Raw genomic sequence first — 17,180 nt, 5'->3', positions numbered from 1 at the left:
CCAGTAGCTCGTGCCTGCAATCCTAGCTGCTCAGGAGGCTGAGATTTGAGGATTGTGGTTTGAAGCCAGCCGGGGTAGGAATGTCTACAGGTCTCTTCTCTCCAATTAACCAGTGAGAATCTGACGGTGGCGCTGTAGCTGGAGTGGTAGAGCGCTAGCCTTGAGCAAAAAACAGCTCAGGGACAGTGCCTGGGGCCTCAAGCCGCAGTACCAGCCAGCAAGTAAAAGCACTGATCTGGGTCCTGGGGTAGTTGTAGAACACAAGCTTAGTATGTGTACTTTTAGCTCAATCTCAAAAAAAAAAAAAAAATCCTCTGACTTGGTTGGCCTCTGGCCCAGGAGCTTCAGGAGCGGGCTCCCCCCCCCCCATGGGGGGGCAGCCTCGTCAGAGAGGAGCCCTCCCCCAGGTCCAAGAAGCCGAGGGGCTGAGCAGCCAAGAGTCCACGAGCCGGACAGGAGCCTGAGCCCCCAAAGCAGGCTGCATCTCGGGGAACCCCGAGTGAGTTGTAGAAATCAGATTTTATAGTTCCTTAAAATCTGGCAGTGAGCCACCAGAGGCTTCTCGTGCGCTACCAGGAGATGACGGTTCAAAGCACCCCCCCACCCCCCCACCCCGGCCCAGCTCTGTGCCCCAGGACTGACCCACCCCACTCAGACTGAGCAGCTGACACAAGTGCAGGCCACCCCACCTGTCAGCATGGCTCCCAACCATGACCACGGCAGGTAGAAAAGCAGACAAGCCTGCGTGGAATGAGCTGACCGTAACACGGCTTGATGACGCGGGGGGATGGTTAAAAGCGATTCCTTCTGCCGGGCGCCCGGGGCTCATGCCTGTAATCCTAGCTACTCAGGAGGCAGAGATCTGAGAGGATTGCAGTTCAAATCTAGCCTGAGCAGAAAAGCCCAAGAGACACTTCTCTCCAAGTAACCACCCAAAAAAGCTAGAGGTAGAGTTGTGGCTCAAGTGATAAAGCATCAGCCTTGAGCAGAAAAGCTGAGGGCTCACACCCAGGCCCAGAGTTCAAGACCCAGGACTGGCATGAAAACCAAACCGCTTTTACTCAGCCCTTTTGAGAATTTCCCCAGCTCTCCAGCATGTGGCATGGGAGACTCGGGCCTTCCTTCAAGTGTGGCCCATGCTACCTACTACTTGGATGTGTGCTGCTTCTCAGGGCAGCGAATTGTGAGCTCCCTTCGCAACGCGCGAGTGTCCCCAGCACACGACTACAAGGTACTCCATCTTGCTCGGCAGTCTCTCTCCTATTTGGTCTGCGCACTTGGACTTGGACCGCCGAGAGAACGTGCGTGTTACACCCACCACCAGAATGTTTTTTGATCATTTGGGTTGTTTTGCTTCGTCTCTGGTTTTGTTGTTTCATTTCGTTTACAGTACAAATAGCCTCAGCAGACGCTAGCCATTAATTCTGCAGCGCGGAGCCAGCGTCTCTCCCTCCCTCCCCCTCCCCTCCCCACTCCGCACGGAACACGCAGGACCCGGCCCCTCCTCCCACGGCTGCAGCAGGACAGAAGGCCCACGAGGACCTCGGCATGCTGGCTGGGAGACTGAGAGCTGCCCAGAGCCAAGGCAGCACGAGGCCAGACAGGACTCCCTTTTTGGGGTGTAAAGATCCCCCCAGCGTTGGGTGAGGATGCCAGCCGGCGCGGGGGGGGGGGTCTTCGAAGGCTGCCCTGTTCTCCCTTCCCCATGCCAAGGGAGACCCCTCCAGCAGCTCTGCCTAATTAACCTGTTCTGGGGCGCTAGGAAAGGCCCTCCGCTGAGCAGCTCGCCGACGGCGCCCGGGCTGCCGGCAGGTCCTGTCCTGCGTGCCACGCGGAGGATTCGCCACGCTGCGGAGGCCCAGCGCGAGGAGAGCGCCCGGCACGGGGCGTGAGAACCCACGGAGCCCCCCCTCTCCACTGCAAACCACCAACGTGGCCTTCACCAGCACGCCCCAGGCCCCTTCTTCCACGGGGGCGGGGGTGCCTTCAGAACCCCAATGTAGCCCTGGTGCCCCGTAGAGTACCAAACCCTACGCTGCCGCGTGTTCCTACAAACACAACCCGAGAGAGACTGAGTCACACGTGGAGCGCAGGAAGGGATGAACAGCGGCGCTACTCGCACAATGGGCGCCGTAGCCACGCGCGGAGGGAAAGTGCTGTCAGACAGCTCGTCGTCCTCTGCTGAGAGGAGGAGGCGGCTGTGCAGAGAGGCGGGGCCAGAGCTGGGAGCGGCGCAAGGGTGGGGGGCCCCGAGTTCATCCCCAGTACCAGAGACAGCGACAGACAGACACAGAAAGAGATAGGGACAGACAGAGAGGCAGAAAGAGGGACAGACAGAGAGGCAGAGAGACACAGAAAGAGGGAAAGAGAAATAGAGACAGAGAAAGCGAGGGAGAAGTGAGAGCACCGACGAGGGGGGCTGGGAATGTGGCTTAGTGGTAGAGAGCTTGCCTTGCATGCATGAAGCCCTGGGTTCGATTCCTCAGTACCAAATATATAGAAAATGGCCAGAAGCGGCGCTGTGGCTCAAGTGGCAGAGTGCTAGCCTTGAGCAAAAAGAAGCCAGGGACAGTGCTCAGGCCCTGAGTCCAAGGACCAGGACTGGCAAAAGAAAGAGAGAGGGGGGGGAGGGAGGGAGGGAGGGAGGGAGGGAGGGAGGGAAGGAAGGAAGGAAGGAAGGAAGGAAGGAAGGAAGGAAGGAAGGAAGGAAGGAAGGAAGGCAGGCAGGCAGGAAGGAAGGAAGGAAGGAAGGAAGGAAGGAAGGAAGGAAGGAAGGAAGGAAGGGGGCCAGAGTTCACTGCTGGGGCAGAGGTGGGGAGAGGAGGAGGAGGAGCAGCAGTGGCAGCAGTGAACTGGCGGCCATGGCTTCGGGGCGCAGAGGCCCCACTGCAGGGCTACTTGAACAGCAGCACGGTGGGCGGGGGGGGAGTGGGTTCGCGCACCCGCGCCCGCCGTGCAGCAGTGTGGACGGGAGGACGGCCCCTCAGGCCGGGCGGTCCCGCTGGCGGCCCGTGACTGGCCTGTTTCCGGGTGCCGGCTTGGGGTGCGGCTGGGGGAGGCCGGGGCTGACGGAGGGCAGAGGCTCGGGGTGCGAGGTGAGGCGGCTTCGGCCCGCGGCGTCCTGGAAGCCATTGACAGCCGGCCGGAGGCAGACGCGACCTCATCCGCGCTGCACCTGACGTGTTAACTCGCCCACGGCTCCCGCGTCGGGCCTCGGCTGCCCACCGGCGTTTCCCACGGAGGCGCGTGCAGCCCGACGGCTCCGCCCGCCCCGCCGCGTGAGCTCCCGCGGAGACCGGGTGAGGAGCGGGGGGGGGGGGGCACCGTGGCCCCTAAGGCCGCGCAGGGCCCCTCGGACCCCTCGATTGGGTCCTTTGCTGCCCCAGCCTCATCTCACACACACACACGTACGTGCTCACGCGCACGTGCGCGTGTCAGCGCAGCTCCTAGTCCCTCGGGCCAGGGCTTGGGAGTGTGGAGGGGAGACCCAGAGGCTCCTAGGCCCCATGCTGTCCTCAGAACACACGCGGCCGGGCATGGCGGCTCATGCGTGTAACCCCGCTACTAGGGAGGCTCTCCAGGCCAATGGCGGGCTGGTAACGGGGTAAGATGGAGAGTCAAAGGGGGAGGCTGCACCCTCTCCCATGGGTCGCTCCGTGTCTGATGTCTGAGCACAGGACGGAGAGCTCTGAGCGAAGAGACACCGAGAGGCCAAACGCCCTGACGGCTGTGTGGGCTTCAGCCCTCAACGCGTAGACTTTGGAGCCAGACCCCTTATTTATTTTCAGACTTGTATCAACTTGTTAAAGGTCCTGGCACTTCAATCTTCTTAACAGCAAAATCATGGTTCCCTAGGCCTGTGGCGATTAAATAAGTTAATAAACACTACCTACCGTCTGATGTCATAGGCATTCATTTGTGTTCCCAACACCTTGTTGAGTGTCCGGTCGACGTCGGCCCTTGTAACTCCATAAACACTACAGCTTTTGAATCTTCGTAACAGTGCTGCAAAACCAGCCTCGTCTTCCCTGCCGTGAACGAGGACTTCAAGGCAGACGTGACAGGTGGCAGTGGAAGGCGGGGACTGGAGCGCGGTTCTCGGGACCGAGGGTGCAAGCCATCTTGTCTAAGGGTAGAGGGGATTAAAGAAGGGTGCTATCCGTCACAATCAGATCCGTAACCTCAAGGTGGGAGGCAACTTGAAAATGGTCGATTCTGAATCATCACAGACCATTAGAGCTTCTAATAGAATTCCCTAATTTAAGCTTACCCCTCAAATCGCCACTTAGCATCATTTAATTGTGATAATAAATTAGATTGGCCAGGTATTTTCCTCTTGGATTGTATGGACTGTCCCTGGAGATGAGGAGGCTTATTGAAAAATTAGCTTCTGATTTCCTATGGCTGAGACTCGTTTGCTGTAATCAGGAAAGAAGCGGGTGGGGTTTTAGACACCGCTGCGTTGTAGCCCGGGAGCCTCGTGCGAGAGTTGACCCGCAGGGCGCGTGCGCGGAGGGCCTGGGCGAGCTGCGAGCCGCAAGTGGGAGACTCGGGCTGCCCACGCGTGAGACCCATCTCAGGATGCCGCTGCCCTGTGTCCCCCGGGGGCCCACGGAGGAAGAGGGGGCTGCGCTTTCCTCCGCCTCCCACGGCCTTTTCCATCCCCGCTTGGCCCTTTCCATCTTGGGCTTCGCTTTGCCTTTGTGCCGACCTCGGAGGGCGAAGCCGATCAGCCCCGGCCGAGAGGAAGCAGGCCCAGGCCGTGCAGGCAGAGGCGTGTCCAGCACCCCCAGACAAAGTGAGGGGCAAGGGGAGCTGAATCTCAACCACCGGCAACCGCCTGTCAGGGACAGTTCGCTAGGTGCCCAAAATTATGCTAAGCACTTGACATCTCTCTCTCTCTCTCTGTCTTCTTTCTTTCCTTTTCCCTCCCTCCTTCCCTCCCTCCCTCCCTCCCTTCCCCCTCACTAAAACCTTCTAAGGCGAATGCTGCTCTTAGCCCAATTTATAAATAAGTAAACTGAGGCTTAGGGGAGTTGTTGTCTCCAAAGCGGCCTCGGTAGCCGGGGCCAGAGGCAGCGATGCTGCCAGAGTCCTCAGCTCACGCGCTTGACAGCTCGCCGCTACCGTTTTGTCGGAGGCTGCCTTGGGTTCGAGGCGAGCATCAGCGCCGTCCCCGGCCTCCCTCCCGCCCTCCCCGCCCGCCCACCGGGCTCCTCGGCCCTCTGGTCGAGTCTCCACCGGCACACTCAACACACTGTCAAATCATTAATTATCTGGTTAGCTGAGCGTCTAAGCAGCAGGAGCTCGTGTTCCCTTCCGTCCTCCCATTGTGAGTAGCATAATGACTGGAATACTGTAAGTGCTAAATAAATGTTTGTGGAGTTGATTAACGATCAACTCCAAATAAACAATGGTGATTTGGAAGCCCTGTGGACTCCCGAGCCCATCTTCGCTCAGGAATTCCTTTCCACAAGGCCTGGACGGGCCCCGCGAAGCGGTTCCAGCGCCTCTCAGCAGGGCTGGGGGCTGGGGGCGGGGGGGGGCTGGATTTATCGTCCTCCGGGGTGAAGTGCTGGCCCCCCTCCACTTGGCTGCTTTGTCAAGAGCAGTCGTTCAGGCGTGGGGCTGTTGCTGACCTCACAAGTGAACTCCCTGAGCCAAAAGCGCCTCCTGACTCGTGGAGGGAGGCTGATTATGAGGTGTTAACAGGGCCTTTGCGTCCCCTAGGAAGACGGGAAGAGACCCGAGAGAGCACACTGCTCCCAACTCAAGACTAACACAGTAAATAAAAGGAAGCAGGGTATTTTAAACTAGAAACATGTTCAGGCCTTTACTAAAATACAAACACGAAAACAACCTCCGCAAGCAAGTGGCTAACAGCCCAGTTACACTTCTTTCAAATTCTAACCCCAATTCTCTATTAGAAACTTGGTTATTTAGGGCAAATTACCAACGGTGAATCTCAAATTTTCTTGTGTGTAAAATGATACTGATAAGGTGCACTGCCTGTGTCGGTCAGATTTCTGTTACTGTACCGATTGCGTGCTACGAGGCAACATACAAAGAGGAAAGGTTTGTTTGGGCTCATGGATTTGGAGGTTTAAGTTCATGAGGAATTGACCCCACTGCTTTGGGGCCGGTAGTGAGGTAGACATTACTCGATGGCTGGGGTGTGTCAGAGAAAGGGGAAGGGACCAGGTCCTTCAGGGCCCTGCCCCAAATGATCTGTCACCTCCTATGGGGCCCTACCAGTAGCAGGACAGGATGGGGGATATTCCAGAGCCAAACTACAGCCTACGGCAAGCGTTAGAGGTCACGTGCGAAGTAGCTGAACAGCACCAATTCACTACACAGCTAAGGCTTGCTGAGCGTCGTTGTCTGTTAACAGTCCAAGACAGGATTTGTCTGTTTACTGCTTATTCATCAGCTACTTAGGCCAGGCCCTGGGCGTCCCCCGATACAGAGCAGTGAAGGAACACGCAGAGCCTGTGCTGTCCCTGAGCCCCGTGGTTCCTTGTGAAAGGGGCCCTGGGCTCTTCCGCCTGTGTGCCCGGCCACTGCCTTCCCTGTGGAACTTGAACCTGGCCAGGAGGCTTGACCTTGACCAGTGGGATGGAAGCCAGTGCAACGTCAGCAGAGACTTGAGACCGCTTGTGTGGGCCTCGGAGGGAGGAAGGTGTACTCAGAAAACCGTGTTGGTGGAAACCCACGTCTAACGCAGGGGAAGCCGGGAAGGAGACGGCGTCGTGAGAACAACCCCATGGCAACAGCCGTCCTCCGAGCAGCCCCCATTGTGATTCTAGCACTTGCTTCTTGTCAACCTTGAACCACTGTGTATCAATAAATGCCTTTGGTGTGTTCCAGGGCCTTTGCCAGAGATTGTCCTGAGAGAGGGACAAGGTTGCCGGGCTTGGTTAGGTAAATGCGGTACCGAGAGGGGGACACTGCCCCCCCCCCACACACAGAAGGCAGGACAGGGTTGCCATCTTGGCATCACGCACGGTGAAGTCGAGACCCGATGGAGTCAGATTATGGGGATCAAAACCCACAGGCGTGGCTGTCTCCTTCCTTGGGGCTTTCCCCTTGCCAGAGACACTCCTCCGGGTGAAAGCAGGAGTGGTTTAGGAGTCACACAGGACCGAGAATGTTCCGCATACCAAAAGGAAAAGCAGAGGGGAATGAGCTTTTGTTTTAAGGTAGTAACGCAGCCGAGGGTAATTTGGAAACTAACCCCCCCACCCCCAGGAAGGCCACACCACTGAAGACGGCAGAGATGAGTGACCCAAGCACCAGCTCAGAGCAGTCCCCAGCCAGCAACCTTTCCCAGGCCCCTCCGGTGCGGGGAGCTAGCCTCAGCATGACACGGCGCGCCCCTTCTCTTCTCAAGGACCTCTGAGCTACAGGGGCCTGGACTGGGCCTTTGGGGAAAAGCCCGTGTGCCAGCAACTTGGTCTCCATCGAGGCACTGTTAGAAAGAATGGAACCTTGGACAAGGGAGGCCTGGTGGAAGGTCTTGGGTCACGCCGCGGGCAGGCATGCCCCCAAGGGGATTGTGGGACTCCCATCGCTTCCTCTTCCATTTTTTTTTTTTTTTTTTTCTTTTTTGCCTTGGGCCATGAGATGAACCCACAGTCCTGCTGTGTTCTGCTGCCTTGCTGCAGGTCCAAAAAGAAGGGGGCCAAGAGATCAAGGACTGAAGCCTGAGCCAAAATAAGCCTTTCTTCTTTTCAAGTGGATGGTCTCAGGTGTTTTGTTACAGTGGCGGGAGGCTGACTACTACAGCCAGAATCTGAGGCACAGGCACAGAGCACGTACGTGGTCCAAGCTAAGCTACCCGCGTCAGAGGGAGCAGCAGGGCCTGGAAACCCACATGTGGGTTTGAAGAACGATGGTCGTTCCGGGTAACTGGTGGGTGGGAAAGGAGGGGAGGAAGGGTCGCGCTGCCAACGCAGCCAGAACAGTAGCAAGAATGTAGAATGTTTACGTGGCATTTGGGGTTGATGAAGCCCTTTCACATAATTTTTTCCCTTCAATCTTCACAGCGACCTTTGGAGAAGTAAACAGAGAAGCACCTTTCTCTAGCCGGGGCTCTGGGAAATGAGCCCTTCCTCAGCAGCAATCTATTCAAGCTGAATAAAGCAAGCGATCCACACCCCCCCCCCCCCCCCCCGGTTGTCCGACACGCTCTCTGGACTTGCTATCCTGAGCCGCTTGTGCCTGGTTCGGTTGTTGTGCCTTATCACGGCCTGAGCAATCCTCCGCCACTGCCTGCCCCCCAACGCCTCCCAACGCCAGCTACCAGCCAGCCAGGAAGGCCGGGACACAGCCGCTGCCGCAGCCCAAGGCCTGGTATCTCCCATCGCCCAGCTGCAACACTTCCTGTTCTTTTGTTAACTGAGCACCAGCCATGTAGGCACCAAGAACTGACAGCTTCGACTGGAAAACTCATTTAGGTGGCGTTCTAAGCGAGTCTAACGATGAACTTCCTGCTTCATGGGGTGATTCATAGGACACAGTTCATTCATCTACGGCGTCTGCATACCCACTCCACACATCACGTGGGGGGAGACTTTGTAAAGGACTGGAAAATTCCAAGGCGTGCTCCAGGAAGGTGGAGTGGAACACGGAAGACAGCATACCAAGAACCAACACACAGATCCGAGTGCTCTGTGGGGAAAGGAGCTGGACTCACGCATCGCTGTATCGACTTAGCAGCCCTTTGCTAAGCACCATTTATGGGAGAGGAACCATGCCCAGTTCCACGGCTGCTCTGTTTCCTCCCGTTGGTGGCTGTTGATCTCCCTGAAGCTTGGTGGGAAGTTAGCAGAGGCCTGGAGGAGGACTTAGCATGGGCCTAGTGAGAACAAGCTGCCAGGGCTCCCCACTTGCATGAGGGGGTGCTTTCCAGTGGGAAGGGGCTCAGCGAAGGGTTCCCAGCTTGCGTTCTCGTGAGGTTCGCCACAGTGGTGTGTGTGTGCGCGCTTTGTCTTGCTGCCCCCAATTATGTAAACTTGAGATCGCACAAAATCTAGGTACGCCTCTACACTCAAAGACTGAGTTCTGACCGCATTGAGAGATTTTATTTTATCTTAAAAAGAGTTTCCAGAATGTTAAGTGGTTCTGGAAATAGCTTTTGCCTTTCTCTCCTTAAAAGAAATCACTTTTGTGGGAATACAGCACAAGCGATATCAAATGTACCACTAGTGACACTTCATGCATCCGGGGGGGGGGCTCTCCCCTCGCCCCACTAGCAAGCCCCCCCTCGCCGAGCACCCCCGCCCCCGCTGGGCCTTGGCCCCCACCAGCCTGCTCCCGGTCGGGGAGGAGCGCTCTCGTGTGGCCGCTCCCTCGGGACGGGCCCCGCCTGGGGTGGGGCAGGTGTGCGTCTCACCCCACCTGCATGGGAGAACTGAGGTTCGAGGCCAGGTTGGCCAGAAGAGACTGTGAGGCCCCCCTCAGAGGAAGAAGTTGGGCACAGCCACAGCCTGGCATCCCAGCTCCCATGGGAAGTGACAAATAGGAATATCACAGACAGGAAGGAAGACGGCGTCTTGAAGAGAAGCAGCACAAAGACGTGCTGGTGGCATGGTTCAGCAGTCGGGGACCTGCCTGACAAGTGCCTGGCCCTGTTTAAACCCTAGCACCACCAACACGAAGACTGGAAAATTCCCTTAGCTCACGGCCTAACACATCACTAGAAATAAACTCAGTGCCCATCTGCACACAGCTCAGCAGACCAAGAGCTCTACGTGGGGGTGGGCGGGCGAGAGGAGAGATGAGGTGTGGACCATGGCGAAGGAGGGCCACGCTGGCGGGGGGGGGGGGGGCAGCCGGCCAGGCCCTGGCCCTGAGATGCCCACAGGCACAGGACCAGGGAGCCGGAGACAGCAGAGCACGCGGGCCGGCGCTCCAGGACGCCCCTTTCCCGGCCTGCCGCTTTACAGCCGGTGCCACTTAGGAGTCACCAGGGAGAGAACTGCTTCCTGAAGGTTCCAGGACAGTGGACAGGATTCTCTGTGGGCAGCGGGTAGGGTGGGGCAGCTGCCCACAAGCAGATGTCGGAGGAGGCGGGGGAGGAGGGGGAGGAGGGAGGGCGGGAGGAGGGCACAGCTGATCCTGGAAGCACATGTTGGTGCGCCTGTGTCACCATGCAAGTCACCCTTTAGTTTGTCCGGGAGCCTCGGCAGAGCCGGCGTTGCTGTCTCTTCTGCAGAGGCGAATCAAGGCCCAGGAAACGAGACGCAGAAGCAACGGGGCTGTTGTCTTTATTGTCACTACAAAGGCGACGTGCAGGGCCTCACAGCTCCATACGTCGTGTCCAGTGAGCCCGGGCGTGTGGGTGCCCCTCCATCCCTCCATGTCTGTGCCCCGCCTTTGCCCTCCCAAAGACAGACGAACAAACAATCGACAAGGACACCTTGAGTCCGTTTCCTGGAGTCCCTTGTGATCGATGCTGTTCTGGAGGCTGGATCAGCGGCCCGCGGGCCCTGCACCTTCGTGCTCCTCCCTCCAGCGAGTCCCGGGGGGGCGGGGGGGGCTGTGCGCGTACCCGGAGGCCTGCCCTCCACCCCGGAGTCCCACTCGCTGCTTCCTGGGAAACCTCGGGACACGCGTGGCATCCCCTGCCCATCTTCCCGCGCTCCGTGGTTCCGGGCCGGGAGGGCCAAGGCCGCGCGTGGGGAAATCACTCAGCACCCGAGTGCTGTCCCCCTTGGAGGCCGTGTCCTCCCCCACAGAAAGAGAGAGGACCGGGGGCCGCCCGACCTCCGTCTGCAGCCCCTCAAAACCCCCTCGCTTTCCCGGTCCCCTTGAGGGCCTTAAGAAGGACGTCGTGTCTAGGCTTTTCTAGAATGTTCTAGAGGCCGTCATCCTCTCCTTCCGGGCTTACCAGCTGGGATGTGGTCATCTCGGTCTGTGTCCAACTCCCCCCAGCCTCCACGATACGGATGCAAACCCAAGAACGTGGGGGTGGGAAGGGGAAGGAGCCATGACAGCACCTGCCCCTAACCCCCACCCCCCCCCCCCGCCCTCACCCCGGGCCCTGGCGAGGGAGGTGATCCCCGCTCTGCTTCTTTGAAGCTAGTTCGCGGCCGTTGTCCGTCGGCGCCGGGACTGCAAGGGTCCAACCGAGACAATGCTGGCCGTGCTTGGGGAGTCCTCATCCGCCTGTGCTCCCAAGGGGGGTGAGGATTTGCACGGCGATGAATGAGTGCACACCCAGCCTCGCACAACCGGAGCCTGGCGAGGCGGGGCTCTGCGCCCGGCCCCCGCGGCGGCCAGGTGGGGGAGAAGGTCACGGCGGCTGGCAAGGAGACAGCCCCCTTTGTTTGTCCTCCAAGTTGCTACTTTACCAACGGCAGCAATTTGAGCACAAGCAGCATCGGTGAGATCTGCGCGTCTGAAATACCCATCTGTTATTCCAGGATCCGCGACGCCCTCCACCGGTGCTCATTCACTTGACCTTGAGAGCCCAACGCAACCACTCCGGCGTTTCTTCAGCGTCTCGGTTTGCATCTTTAGCAATAGGACGAGGACCTAAGGACTGGCAAGCCATTCGTCCAACTGGCCCCAGGCCACCATTTAAAACAACCCGTGTGGCTCTCCCTGGGGCTCCCCAGGGCTCAGCCTCCCCTCCCTGGGGAATGGGACCCAGAGTCCTTCCCCAGCGGTGAGCAGAGGCGCGGGGAGGGTTTCTTGGGAGGCAGCGCAGCTTCTTTCTGCTCTGATCGATGGTCCCTGGCGCTCAGACTCGGCTCCTTCAAGGAACACAGCGCCCCTGGGTTCTCACACGTCTCCTGCACGGGTTTCTGGGTCTTCGGGCGCAGGACCTCATTTCCCCCTTGCTGTGAATGCAGAATCTCCACGCAGGACCCAAGAAGCAGAAAGGAAAACATGTCTCCTTTGTTCTCTCGTCTGAGCTGCCGCTGCCCCGCCCTTGTGCGCCAGGCCGCCGTGGAACAACAGAGGAACTGATCCCAGCGGAGCTCCAAACTGTCGACAGGGCGAAGCAGGCCAGAACTCGAGAGAAAAATGTGGATGGATGGGCTCCAGGGTTATCAAGTGACAAGGGAGGGAGTACATGAAAGATCTTGAAACAAATTAATTTAGATTCCACAGTACTTATAAAAAAAACAACAACCAACTCACACCTAATCACGGGGCCTACCCACATGTAATCGCTGGACCGCGCATTAGGAGTTAACTGCTGTTAGCGCACAAGGGAGAAGATATATTATTCTCACTTCCAAATCAATAGTATCTGCTCCTAGCTCGCCTTCAAATTCAGTCTAGAAACATAATGGGCCCCCTATTGTTTTGTCAGCTCCGCACCAGCCTCATTTCTGGGAATGGCTCCCTGCCCTGGCCCCTTGACTATACAGCCCTCCACGTGCATATGGCACTGCAGGAGCCTGCCTGTTGGCACAATGGGCCTCGCCTTGGGCACTCGCCATTGGTCGAGAGGTGGGCACCTGATCCCGGCTGGCCAATCAGAGGCGTCCCCCAGGACTTGGGACCTGTAACTGACAAGAAGTCAGTGTCTCTCTGGGTGTCTGAAAATGAAGACATGTGGATGCAGAAGCAGTTGGCAGCCCCATTGCACCATGTGGGCTGAGGAAGGGAAAATGCCAATCACGGAAAGAGACTCTGGGCCGAGGGGAGGAGAGCGAACCCAGACAGCCCTGGAGCTCCTCGTCCCAGCGGCTCCCAAGGCCCTGCCATATTCCTCGTTTGGATTCCATTGAATCCAAGTAGCCTGATGATAAAAATTCTTTTTTGGCTTAAACTAGCTTAAGTTGGATTTCTCTTTCTTTCTTTTTTTTTTTTTACAAGTAAAAGAATTTTAACTAATATGAGATTGTAGTCCTATTTCAGCCTCACTTGCATGCTAATGATGAAGCCCTCAAACCATTTTACTTTGTGACCTGAGTATGAAAAAGGGAAAATAAAAGTGAAGCCAGGTCTGGTGGCTCACTCCTGTAATCCTAGCTATTCAGGGGGATGAGCTTGGATGATCGAGTCAGCCCGGGGCAGACAGGTCTGTGAGACTCTTATCTACCGTGAACCAAGAAAAAGCCAGAAGTGTTAGATCACAGCCTTAGGCAAAATAAGCAAAGGGATAGCGTGCAGGCCCCGGGTTCAAGCTCAAGTACCCGCAAACATCTACACGCACACACGTGCACTCATGTACATGCACACGCACACAGGGAAACTATTTGAATTAGACTTCTGCACAAATTAGTCTAATTGTTTTCTTGGATTGGTTTTACACAAGTATTCTGGTAGAGTTTTCCTCCATGTTGGACTAGATTAAGAACACTCTAGAAATGCAGGACATGAATAGGTCAGTGGCCAGACTGACATGGGAGCATCATGGATTTTCACGACTGGCACAAAGAATCCGGTCCGCTCTAATGTTCAAAGCCATCTGCAAGCACGGTGCGCTGTCTTCTGATGCTGGGCCTAACTCACAGGGCCCCTGCGGGCCCCTCCGCCAGTCCCAGGTGCCCCCTCCACAAGCGGGGGGGGGGGGGGGGGGCGCGGGGCTCTGAGCAGCCCTTACCTGTGCAGACTAAGCAGCAGAATCAGCCTTGCGGTGCACACGGCACTTTCCTGGAAGAAGGCTGGGAGCTGTCCAAACAAAACTGAAGGAACTGTGATAGAAAATCCCTTGGCAGAAGGGCCAGGCGAGCGAGGTGCGCGCTCACCTCCCATCTACGCAGCCTCTCTAGGGTTTCTCCTAGGAAACTGTAAAGCTTAACCCAGACCCACGGGGCGTGGCCACAGGGCCACAGACTCGAGAAGGTGGGCGCTCCGCCCGTGGCCAGCGGGTGCAGAAAGTCCCCAGGCAGGGCTGCGGGAAGGGCTGGCTGCCCTGCGTGCCTGGCGCGTCTGCCCTCCAGAGGGCCCGAGTCCCCACGTGTGCTCTTACTGGAAATGCTGTCCTTGCTCGAGACCCATCAGCATTTCAGTTAAACAGGTTAAGAAGGTGGGGGTGGGGGTGGGGCGGGCGGGAGAGGAAGGAAGAAAGAGCTGGAAAGAATCTCAGAAGCCTGTGGCCCCCGGGGTTTCATTTTCAAGAGGAGAGGAGGGAGTCACCGCGGGGCGCGAGGGCAGATTGCGGAGCCCCCCCCCCCCCCCCCCCCCGCCTCCCCGCCGCCACCCCGCACTGGGATTTCCTCCGCGCGCCCTGCTCGCCCTCGCGGGCCCCGCAGCCCCACCTGCAGCCCCCGGCGCAGGCTCTGGGGGTTGGCGCCCTGAGCTTCCCAAGCCCGCAGCAGCAGGAGCCGCAGTGCGGACGTCCCGGCTCCCCGCAGCCCGCGCGTGGGCCGCTCACGCGGACACCGCAGCGCAGGGCGCAGGGCGCGGGCCAGGCAGGGCGCGGGGCGCAGGGCACAGGGCGCGGGGCGCGGGGCGCGGGCCAGGCAGGGCGCGGGGCGCGGGTCAGGCAGGGCGCGGGGCGCAGGGCGCAGGGCACAGGGCGCGGGCCACGCAGGGCGCAGGGTGCAAGGCGCAGACCAGGCAGGGCGCAGGGCGCGGGCCAGGCAGGGCGCAGGGTGCAAGGCGCAGACCAGGCAGGGCGCAGGGCGCGGGGCGCGGGGCGCAGGGCGCAGGGCGCGGGCCAGGCAGGGCGCAGGGCGCGGGGCGTGGGGCGCGGGGCGCAGGGCGCAGGGCGCGGGCCACGCAGGGCGCAGGGTGCAAGGCGCAGACCAGGCAGGGCTCAGGGCGCGGGCCAGGCAGGGCGCAGGGCGCGGGCCAGGCAGGGCGCAGGGCGCGGGGCTCAGGGCGCGGACCAGGCAGGGCGGGGGCCGCCCCGGGGAGGCGTCCAGGGGCCGGGCACACAGCAGCGCACGGACACGGCCGCGCTTGGAACCCCCGGGGGTCCGAGCGCCCGGTGGCCCCCGTGGGAAGGGGCGCCCCCGGGCCCCGGCGGGGGCTGCACGGAGCAGGCGGCAGGGCGCCAGCCGGGAGAGGTGGCGCCTCCGTTCCCTTCCAAGAAGAGCGGCTGCCACCTGACTCGTGGGACCGCACCCTCCCTGCACCTCACCGCAACGATGACACCCGTGCCTGGCGAGTCAGAAGCGCCGCCCGCCCCCCTCGCCCCGGCCGGCCCCGCCCTGCAGCTGGGAGGCCCCGTCAAGGCAGCGCTCCTCTGCTGGAGCTCCAGGGGCGCAAGAAGCCGCCGCCGGCTTCCCGGGCGGGCGAGGGCGGCCGTGCTCCTCAGCACCCCCGGAGCCACGGTGCTGACTGCACCCCGCTTGTGGGGAGCCCCACTTGTCAGCAGCGAGGAGGCCGCTTCCAGACTCGCACTCGGGGCACTCCTCGCTGTCCGGCTCCCTGGCCCGGGTCTGCTGAACAATCACCTGGGAGCCCGGGCTTGGGGAGCCCGGGCGTGGGGAGCCCGGGCGTGGGGAGCCGGGGCGTGGGGAGCCGGGGCGTGGGGAGCCCGGGCGTGGGGAGCCCTGGAGGACTCCCCGGCCCTGCTCACCGCTCCCCCCGCCCCGGGCAGCGGCTGCATCTGTGCTCCCTGCACAGAGGTGGCGAGTCCACTGCAAGCTGGCGAGGAGACCAGCACTGCCACTCGGGTTCTATAAATTACCCACATTGTCACTCGGATACCAAGTATGCTATGTATTAGAGTGCACGGTTTGGGCTAGAATCAATTTGGAAGGCTGTCAAATAAAACACAAAATAGGAAAATAAATCCAAAGTAAAATTTATGACATGATTTCTACTCCCATTATATTCCACTTAACAAATGCATATGTTTTACAATATCTTTAATAATAATTATTAAACATAGTAAAATACTTCCAAACTTGGCTCATTGCATAATTGTACTTCGAGTGGAGAGAGGGAAAAAAAAATGATCGGGGGCCTTGTCAATTTGCCACTGCCTCCTCCCCCAGCTTTAACAGAAGCAGCCTCCAGTGAAATAATCCAAGCTGTGTTCAAGAAGTTGGCAAGTAGGTCCAATTAAATGTGGTTTTACTGTATTCTGGCGTTTGCATATCTAGTTTGCCAAGAAGTAATCTTTCAGGAAAAAAAAAAGAGAAAAGAATAGAAAAGAAAAATCTGCAGTGGCCCAGACTCAGAATGGTGCACTCTATATCACAGAAGCTTACCCCATGTCTAACTTTCTTTCTTTTTGTTGTGAAATAGCTGTGGAAACAAGTGTATTTATTACACGGCCATCCTGGTCCTGTGTGAACCACACACTCCCATCCTTGATGGAACTTCATCCATTCATACATGGCAAGCTGAAATGCACTGTCGCCGCTGTTTTATTTTAATTATTCATCCCGAAGGGGTTAGTTTGTAGCCACCTGAGCTTGATATTTATTCAGGTGTCCTCCGGCGGGATTATCTGATGAGGCGATGGATGATCCTACTGACTATTAAGGCCTTCTCGTGTGCGCGGGGCCATCCACATTCAGCAGCCCGGGAGAGGTGGCCTGCTCGCCGCCCCGCGGGGCCACCCTGCCCTGGGCAGCTCCTGGCGGATGTTCCCCCCACGGGTGCCCTGCGGAAGGGCTGACTCGCGCTGCCCCCTTCTTCCAGCCACCCGAGGCTCTACGTGAATGGTCGGCCGTATCCAAAGTCCAGATGGAGAGCTGTCAACAAAGAGACTCCTTCCGCTCTGCCTACTGCATGATTCATGCCTGGCATGCAGACAGGGCCGGAGATGGCTCCTCCGCCGACTCCCATAGGTGGCCCGGCCAGAAAGGCAGGTGCCCACCCCGCAGGTCGGCAGGGAGAGGACCCGGCTGAGGGGCTGCCCAGCGCACAACCTGGCCCACGTTGCCAACCGTCACGTGCTCATTAAAAGCCCATGCAGAAACGGTTAAACAAAATCCTCTCAACCTTCCACAGAGCTGCAGTCCATTAGGAGGGCCCAGCTCAAAGCAAACCTTCCCTCCAGCGGTGCAACGGAGCAGCTAATGTCCTTTGGACTCTTGTCTGTGGCACCAAGCACAGGGAAGTTTGTGGGGCTTTTTTGGGGGGGGGCTGCTGCTTTTTTGGTCTGTTTTATAGTTATTGTTTGTTTTTTTTTTAAAAAAAACTTCTTTCAACAAAACCATTAAGTATAGCAATCAAAAGCACTTTTTTCCCCATTACACGTGTAGTATTGCAGTCATTGCCTTTTAAAAGAAAAACTGATGGTGATTATAAAATTG

Source organism: Perognathus longimembris, chromosome 11 (genome assembly GCF_023159225.1).
Source record: "Perognathus longimembris pacificus isolate PPM17 chromosome 11, ASM2315922v1, whole genome shotgun sequence".
Taxonomy (NCBI): Eukaryota; Metazoa; Chordata; class Mammalia; order Rodentia; family Heteromyidae; genus Perognathus; species Perognathus longimembris.
Note: the sequence above shows the minus strand (reverse complement) of the source record.